We start from the raw sequence: 10,358 nt of genomic DNA on the forward strand, positions 1-10,358 counted from the left end.
TATCGGTTAAGTTATATTCGGAAGGAATAAGCCAGTTTTATTAAGTAAAGACTTGTGTCGTTAAAGTTTCGTTGGAACAAAGTTACGGAAAGTTAATTAACAAACGGAGACGTAACACAGTGTTTTGTGTTAACACTAAAGAAAGATTTGTTAAAATTATCAGTATTACTGCGTTAAATGTATATTTTTGACATTGTCACTGTTACAAAATAACAAATAAGATAACGTTAAATAGACACGGATATCAGTGTTCAAGAAAACATTATCTACAACTCAGGAATACTGTCCCTGAAAAGAGTTAATATAATTACAGTTATGACAGTGGAAGTCACGCGACGCTGGGAGCATGCGCGCCGAAGTTTCTGAAAGGATCATGAATTATCGCGGAAGACTGAGTTTGTTCAAGACGCCCTCTTTTTTTAGTATATAAGCTTTGCGAGAAAAACCAGTGTGATTGAAGTGATAGATAATTGAGTCAAGCGAACAGTAAGCACCGTAAGTAAAGTGTGTGAATCGCTGGGATTTATAGCGTGTGTTATAAAGGTTGTTAAGTTTAAAGTGACTGTGGAAATTCTGTGAATTACTAAAATTTGTATCGAGAAAGAATAAACTGGGTTAATCAAGAAAGGACTTGTATCACTGAAGTTTCTCGGAAAGAATTTATATCGGTAATTAACAAACAAGCAGATACGTAACATCAGTAATTTTATACATGTCTGGTATCATGTTGTGTAAAATTATAATTTGTTAAATTTTAATCCCTTTTTATCTGTTTGAGACAATTCTTATAGGCTTTAACTTTTGTACATTGGTGATGGATTGGTATTTTTCAAATGTTAATATCTGATTATAAATGATTTATATATATATTCGAAATGCAACTGGGAATGGGATTGCTTTATGTGTATAGTTTATGTGATAGTATTTTATACATTTTGGTCGCAAATTACTGAATCTTTTCAGAACTTGGAAAACCATTATTTTTCACCCCTAAAAAGATTTATGAAGCCCTATATACCTGTTATGTAGAGGGTTCTCATTCCTAGAATGAGGACCTTTCTCAGTCTTCAGTATCTCAGATGGTTTTTGAGTCACAAACTGTTGAAGGAGATAGTTGTTAAGTAAAATCTACGGAGTTAGATTTTAAGGAAGTTATTGATTAGTTAAAATCTTACCTTAAACATAAAGAAGTTATTGATCAGTTAAAATCTTACCTTAAACATAAAGAAGTTATTGATCAGTTAAAATCTTACCTTAAACATAAAGAAGTTATTGATCAGTTAAAATCTTACCTTAAACATAAAGAAGTAATTTATTAGTTAAAATCTTACCTTAAACATAAAGAAGTTATTGATCAGTTAAAATCTTACCTTAAACATAAAGAAGTTATTGATCAGTTAAAATCTTATCTTAAACATAAAGAACTTATTTATCAGTTAAAATCTTACCTTAAACATAAAGAAGTTATTGATCAGTTATAATCTTACCTTAAACATAAAGAAGTTATTGATCGGTTAAAATCTTACCTTAAACATAAAGAAGTTATTGATCAGTTAAAATCTTATCTTAAACATAAAGTTATTGATTCAGTTAAAATCTTACCTTAAACATAAAGAAATTATTGTTCAGTTAAAATCTTACCTTAAACATAAAGAAGTTATTGATCAGTTAAAATCTTACTTTAAACATAAAGAAGTTATTGATCAGTTAAAATCTTACCTTAAACATAAAGAAGTTTGCAATTCGAAACGTGAGTTTTTTTTGCTTATTCCAGCGAATACTAATGCATAGTGTATTTGGTCTAGGTGAAAGTAGCGTAATTTTGGTTTAATGATCTTGAATGTTAAAGAAGATTAAATAACATAATAGAACAAATTTGTGACCTGACTTCAGTGGAAATGTGTGGTAAAAATGGTAACCTTATCGCTTAAGTAAAGAGTTTTGTGTTTAATTAGTTCTGTTTACTCCTTTTTCGTATTTGATATTTTTATTTTGTAAAGAAACATAATAAGTTTCAGTGTAAGATCCCCAAACTTTCTCATAATGATTCTTGTATGACTCACCACATCCGATCGTTATCCTGCTCAATATTTCATAATGACGTTTACTTCCCGATTAGTCCCATGAGAAAATAGTACAAAATGACGTTTACTTCCCGATTAGTCCCATGAGAAAATAGTACAAAATGACGCATTGAATAAACACTTTCTCAAGACACCGATATTTTATTTGTAATTTGTATGTTTATCTGTACAACCCCTAGTGGCTTAGTGGTACGTATCGAGGCTTAAACGCTAAAATTCGGGTTTGGATACCTGTGCTGGACACAAATCATATAGCCTATTGTGTACTTTTGCGCTTAACAACATACATAACCTATCTGTACAATCGTTCTTCCAAACCATGTATAATGTCAAGACCCTTTTTATAAAGTTACCAGTACTTTTATTTAATGTATAACAGGGCGTGAAAGTTTTATACGTGTTTAAATAAATAAATAAATCTATAAAGTTGCTATGATTGAAAACAATTAATTATGTGCATTTCGATTGTATGCAAGCATCACAGTTTATAGTATAATAAAAAATAGGAGTTAGTTTTACAAGAGCCGAATTTAATATATTATTTTCTTAATGATCCATTTTACGTTTTACAAGCGTAACCTCAATCAGCAATTTGTTTGGCTAATATATATATACATATAGCTGGACAGTCTAAACGTGGAATCTCTTAAACAATATACAGTCTGTAGTAAATTATCAAGAGAATATTTGAATTAGCACTCTAAATAGTTTTAATACAGTTCTTATATGGTTGGATATAAAGACTGGCTTCTTTGCGCAATATCTTTGATATTTATGGAATAACAGTTAAAAGATTTGCCATCAGTTTTAATTTTCCAAACTTTAATGCCCCCCAGTGGCACAGCAGTATGTCTGCGGATTCACAATGCTAGAAACCGGGTTTCGATACCGTGGTGGGCAGAGCACAGATAGCCCATTGTGTAGCTTTGTGCATAACTACAAACAACAACCAAACTTTAATTTCTAAACATGATTCGGATAAACATTTAATAAATATTTTTTTTTCCTTTTTATTCAAACTTAAGTACGTTTTGTATGTCATACCATTATCTCTTGATGAAGAAAGCCCATGTTTTTCGAAACGTCGGGTAGAGATTTTAATATTTGGAAAATAACATTACTGTACCTTATTTTATAAACTATAGTAGTTAATAAATAACCATGCCATCTTTTTATGATATGATGGGAGATTTACAATGGTCCTGGCATATGTAAAAACATTTGCCAAAGAGATGGTGGTTAGTAAACATTCAACCAAAGACTAAAATTCGCTGAAAGCAAAATATATTTGTGTTTGAATACAAGGGAAAGGTGAACTAATTCTAAATATATATCAACAGATAAAAATAGTTTGGTTCCTAACATTCATCATACAACAACTAAACTAGCACAATAACTTACTTAAGTTCCTGTATCGAAACTTAAAAAAAATGATAATTAGGACGTCGTCAGCATCAGAAACCACTGCATGTATTGCCATTGCTCTTAAACATCAATAATCTCAATTGACAGGTATTAAAGCAATGGATATCTGTGATGAAATCAAAACGTTGCCAACAGTCATCATATCACGACCGAACCGTAGTCATTGAATGGAGTATCCAATAGAGGGTAAATTCACTCTTTTGTATACATTGCGCTGAGAGTTCTCTTTACATTGCCAGTAACAGTTTGGTTTCTAATGAAAATTCCAAATTCATTTGTTTTGCACAAAATAAAGAACGCACATGTTCCATGTAAAATAGTACTTTTTTTCTTTTTAAAACCGCATCATTTCGCTAGCCGTAGATAACACAAACTGAATAACAAAATCTACTATTTTAGTTTAGGGCAGTAAAAACACTATGGTTGGCACTGTTTAGACAACTCGATGTTAGCATTTAAAATTAAGTCTCATAATCGTTTTCGAAATATAGGTGGTACTCCCGAAGATCCAAATCGTATTGTACTTTCAGACTTGTTAGTCTTTTAAAAATACATAAGCGTATGAATTTTCTTATCTTAAAAGCTGTTAAACCTAAACCTTATCAGCATGTAAAGTTTCATGTTTGGTCGAAATAATAATTTCAGTCTTTCAAAATGCGAGACTTGCTATATTATTTAACACATTTTAGTTCAGGCTCACTTTGTAATTAGATAAAGTAGTGTTTCCTGTAAACTTTAGATATGTTAGTCTGTTGAGTGGAATTTTCTAAATTAAAAATATATATAACAAGGCTGTTTTAAAATGGATAGAAAATCAATAAGAAAAATCGCTGGTACTCGTAAATAATTTTTGGAGGAACTAATCAAAATAATAATATAGCAAGAACATTAAAATCTGGAAGAATTCTAGATGGAACAAACGCTATCCTTAAACACCTGTAGTCAAAGCAAACATTTCATTCAGGAGAATGTTAAGCTGTGAGAACCGCTCAGTTCCAAATTGCAGCTCATAAGTAAATCGACCTTGTTCAACCTTCTTGCCGTATTTAGCTCATTAGTAGAAAGCATGTTTATCATTAAACTGTGTGAGATTGTAATACCCGTTAGTGCAAACACTTATTTATCTCTAAGAATAAATCCTGCTTGCCTTCATTATATGTACAAATTATATGACATTCAGCATGTTGAATTGATGGTTTTGTGTGGTAAGTATCTATATAACCCTTACTATCTTTCCCTAATGTATAAAGAGATTTAGAGGAAGTGGTTCTTTGATAAATTCAGAAATCACGGTAAATTATTAACGTGCTTTCACCAGTAACGAAAGAACACTACACAAATAATAATATTTATCATGTAAAATATTGAAATATTACTGCAGTGTAAGTAGGCGTGATTCTCACTCTTATCACACTAAGTGGGAATTGATTTTCTTCAATAGAAAAGTGCTAGAGTTAAATGTCATTTGCTTGTAAAGTGGATGAGGTTTACACACGTTCTCAAATGTCAATGGACTAGTCAACTTATTTAGGTGGTAGAATTGAATCTTTATAATCCATTTTTTTATATTTCATAACCATGACACCATTCAACTGGTTCTTACACAAACAAGACTCACTGTCGAACAAGCAGCATTCAGGAATAGAGATAAATAGACCTCGTGTCTCCAATATTGTGCAAACATTCCAGGAAGCTTTCCTCACTTATCTTTCTGAGCATTCTAAAACACGTCGTCGTGTTGTTTATCACGACAACCGATACTGGTATTCTTGACTGCCTGTAAGAGGGTAAATTAGCTAGAAAAGTTTAGGAATTTTTATGACTATTCTGGTTTCGAAATAGCTTTTGTAGTTTTTAATTTCGCGCAAAGCTACACGAGGGCTATTTGCGCTAGCCGTCGCTAATTTAGCAGTTTAAGACTAGAGAAAAGGCAGCTAGTTATCACCACCCACCGCCAACTCTTGGGCTACTCTTTTACCAACGAATAGTGAGATTGACCGTAACCATACAACGCCCCACGGCTGAAAGGGCGAGCATGTTTGGTGTGACGGGGATTCGAACCCGCGACCCGCAGATTGCGAGTCGAGCGCCCTAACAACCTGACTATAACCTGAATCATTATGTAATTTATACTCCAAGTAGCATGACTCATCTTAAACAAAAAGTAGAAACGTGTGTGTATCAAATCTATACTCGACATTTCTGGTCAATGGCAACGATACACGTTTAAAACGGTTTGATGTTGTTGTTTGTTATTAAGCACAAAGCTACACAAAGGGCTATCTGTGCTTTACCCTCAACGGGTATCCAAACTCGCTTCCTAGCAGTATAAGTCCGCAGACGTACCGCTGTGCCAGTGGGGGCTCTACGTTTTCATCACATAACTTTAGTTCTGTGCTGAGACTTCTGGAACAGATAATTTACCCACTAAGATGTTTAAATTGTTTGCCATTTCATCCCAACATAGTAATGACACAGCACTAAGAACGAAATAAAGTATATTTCTATTCAAATATAAGGTATTCTGCATGGCTCTAGTGTCAGAATTGTTCTAGCCAAGTAATGATCTTACCTCGACACTGAAAACCTAATAAAAGGTAAAGAGTATAGAAATTAAAAAGTTTACAAATTATACAGAAATTGGACAATATTTATTGATACCTTCCTGTAATTTTCAAATTGTATTTTCTCTGTTTAATGATACAGTAATCATTATAGTTTTTCTCAAGAGCAATTTATCTGTCTTCATCATTGTTATTGTTTGGTAGTTCTTCATCATACTTATTGTTTGGTAGTTCTTCATCATAGTTATTGTTTGGTAGTTCTTCATCATAGTTATTGTTTGGTAGTTCTTCATCATAGTTATTGTTTGGTAGTTCTTCATCATATTTATTGTTTGGTAGTTCTTCATCATAGTTATTGTTTGGCAGTTCTTCATCATAGTTCTTCATCATTGTTATTGTTTGGTAGTTCTTCATCATTGTTATTGTTTGGTAGTTCTTCATCATCGTGATTGTTTGGTAGTTCTTCATCATTGTTATTGTTTGGTAGTTCTTCATCATTGTTATTGTTTGGTAGTTCTTCATCATAGTTATTGTTTGGTAGTTCTTCATCATAGTTATTGTTTGGTAGTTCTTCATCATAGTTATTGTTTGGTAGTTCTTCATAATTGTTATTGTTTGGTAGTTACGCCTGCGTTGGCCTTTTTTCAAACTGTAGTTATTACTGTCATCTGTGTCGTTTCCCTGTGTGTCAGCGATATGTTTACGGATATATAAAGCTAAAATCCAGGGTTCGATTCCTCGTGGTAGAGACAGGGCGCACATATAGTCCATTGCGTAGCTTGCGCTAAAACAAACAATCGATAATTTGTGTCAATGTTGACAAATCTTAACCTCTGATTGTAATATCTCTAAATCTCTTCACCCCATACTCTCGCTATGGTAATTATATGAAGGGCATACCTAGACAACACGTGTAAGTTATTGATAAAATGTGGATCTATAGATTTTACTTTCATTTGAGGAACTACATCTTAAAACCTGACAAGCCTATGTTTTCGATGTATCCCACCAATGTTATATACGTAATATCTAATCCGACTGCTCCTTCAACAAAAAGAGTTAAACACTTTTATCTTCTATATTTTTTTGATATTTATTATTCTAGATAACGAACCCGTGGTTCATGAGCACCTTGAAACATCTGGTGAGAATTCTTGCCATTATAGTGAGAAATTAACATTTCACATTAGTGAAATAGTTTGCCTTGGCTATATCACATTGTAGTTAAATGTATAGCTGAAATGGAACAAGACCATTCTCTGAAAACAAAGTCACATTCATGGATCATAACACAGAAGACCGTGACTTACAATTTATCAATCGCCAGTTTTTAGGAAATGTAGTCTTTGAAATGAATAAAAATTAACTAAAACAAAATGAACATATATATATGTATATTTTCTATTGCAAGATGAGCATAAATTCCTAGAATCTCTAAGCTATTTACCTTTTCCCTATTTCTACTAACGGAACTGAAGAAGGGGACTTTTCTCACTATATTTCCATACTAAAAAAAAACAACAATGCATGATACAGAGAGCATGTCTGTCTGGGACAAAGCACAGTTGAAATATGATATGAAAATCTGAAAAAAGGTTTTTGATTTAAAAAAAAACGCTCTTACTGTTACAACAACGTGGATATTCTTATATGTTGTCACATAGGTGTCAGCTGCGCGAAGGCTTAAGCACACCCGAAATGTATTCATGCGAGTGCTCAACAGCTGAAGCTGCGCAAAAAATATACCCATCACCTCAATCATTTGGAAAAGCTGGTATTAATGTGTTGTTTCATGACTTTTCGGTAATTATTTACAAGTTTTTAAAAATAAATATATAACTATTATGTTAGTCTTTTGTTTAAAATTTCTGTGTGACAAATAAATTACACCCCTCTCTGTCCTATTTACATCATTCCATTCACGACCTTAGTTAACTTAATTGCTGCACTATGGAAGATCTGAACGAATGGGAGCAATTTAAAGACCTAAAAGTTATCATGTCACATGAACTTGAAACTGTGAGTGGCTACTACAAAGCTATACGTCACATAATTCTATAACGGGGAACCCACTTTGAGACTAATAATGCTTGAGACAGCTTGAATGGGTAAATGAAGAAACTCTTTAATATAAGTTTAACATAACAGCAAATCTAGAACGTTTCGGCAAGGTTTTGTCATCATCAGGTATAAGTAGTTTACATTGACACGGATATATATATATACAGTATGGAACAAAGAGTTCACATGACCGGATATTGTTGCATGAAGAGATATCTTGGCACCCCAGGGTGTTGGTTTAGAGTAGAGTTGTTTTGTTCAATTAAGATGGATTCCTTGATGTTGGTTCTTTGTTTAAAATTACTGTGTTTTTAATAGATATACTACGGTTTTTGAGTTGCAATGGTGAAAAACATAGGACGGTTTTTTATTGTGTTCTGTGAATCTGGTTTCCAATTTTCTTTCTGTTCCTCCGATGTAGAATTATGGGCAGTTATTGCATGTTATTTTGTAAATGACATTGGTATTGTGTGATTTTAAATATTTTTTGTTTAGTAACGATTTTAATTTAGGGCCGGGTTTTTGAGAGAATTTAACGTTGACAGGAATTTTGTGTTTAATGGCTAGTTTTGTCCAAGTCTGGATTATTCTTGAGCTGGTTTCAGGGACAAAAGGTAAACTGCAGTGTAATGTTCTGTTGTTGGGTTTGTTAGTATCAATTTTGTTTGTGAGTTGAGTTTTGTTGTGGTGAATGTTGGAGAGTTTTTGAAGAATAGCTGGTGGAAATTTGTTGGTTTGAATGAAAGAATGCTTTATGTGGTTGATTTCTTCATCTATGTAGTCCATTGAACAGAGTTTGTGGCTGTGTTTATGAGTTGTTTTTTTTTGTGGTGTCATGAGCGGAATTCCAGGAGATGTAGAGGCCGGTGTGTACGTTCTTACAGTGAATTATGGTTTTAAACTGTGCGTCCTATCTAATAATGTTGAGGTTAAGAAAATATAACTGTTTATTGTTTTCGTGTTCTATGATAAATTTGATGTTGGGATGAATGGAGTTTATGTGTTCAAAGAAAGTTAGTGTGTGCTCTGTAGAAGTGAAACCAGCAAAAGTGTCATCGACATATCTGTACCAGTATAGTGGGAAATGAAGCGCAGAATACATAGCTTGTGTTTTGATCTGGGTCATAAATATATTGGCAAGAACAGGCGAAACAGGATTGCCCATACTTAAACCATCTATTTGAAGGAAATGTTCGTTGTTAAAAATAAAGTTGGTTTTAGTTATTGTAAATTCTAAGAGAGAGAGAGAAGCAAAAAGTGTGCTGGGGATGTGGATTAACTTGTTGGGGTCATTAATGTAGAGGTCGAGTGCGATATTGCAAGCTTCATTAGCGGGAACTTCGGTGAAGAGTGACACGACATCAAAACTAGCCATTAAGGCTTTAAAATGTAGTTGGTCTAGTGTGTATTTGAAATTGAAGCCATCTTTAAAAAATGTAAATTCACTATGTGTATGTGTTTTAACTCAGTTTTCTTAGTAGTTTATTATTGTAGTGATTTTTAAGTTAAGTTAAATCCAACCCACGTCTGGACGACACATAAAAGCTGTTGCTGGCACAAGCGATGGGAATGATGTCACATGCCCTCTGAACCAGACGCCAGTCTATCGCAGGTTAACATCTAGCTGCACGCAGGTATTCATTATACAACTGGGTAGACTGGAACAATTGGGTAAAGTGTCTTCGTCAACAATAGTTATGTTGACCTATCCAAGGCAAATCCCTTTCAGAAAAAACACAACAAGAACGGATGCTACAACAAAAAGGAAAACCTTGACGAGTTGCATTTCACATTTTAGTAGGTCACAAGATTTTACAGTATTGCAGCTTCAAGAATCCAATGTTTATTGTTGCACAGTTTGTTTTTCTCTCTCTCATAATGTAAACACATATCATAAACAGGAGGAGACCTTCCTAGTCAGATGCCACATAGTAAATATGCCATAAATCATGAAATTCTTTCAGCAACATTAAATATTTCTGGATATTTTCAGTTATATCAAATTACTTCGTTTACGAAAAATCACAATGAGGATATAGAATTCGTACTGAACGGCACTGATTTTAATTTTTTAATAAGTAATACTGCACTCACAGAAACTGGTCGAGTTGGCTCAGAAAAAGTGAGTTTAATGACATAAAAACAATTGTTATTGATTAAATCTATTTCTCTCTCTTAAATGACTTGTTATGGTAAAGTCTGAATAAAACTGCTTTAGGTCGTG

This window comes from Limulus polyphemus, unplaced genomic scaffold (genome assembly GCF_000517525.1).
Source record: "Limulus polyphemus unplaced genomic scaffold, Limulus_polyphemus-2.1.2 Scaffold136, whole genome shotgun sequence".
NCBI classification, from domain to species: domain Eukaryota; kingdom Metazoa; phylum Arthropoda; class Merostomata; order Xiphosura; family Limulidae; genus Limulus; species Limulus polyphemus.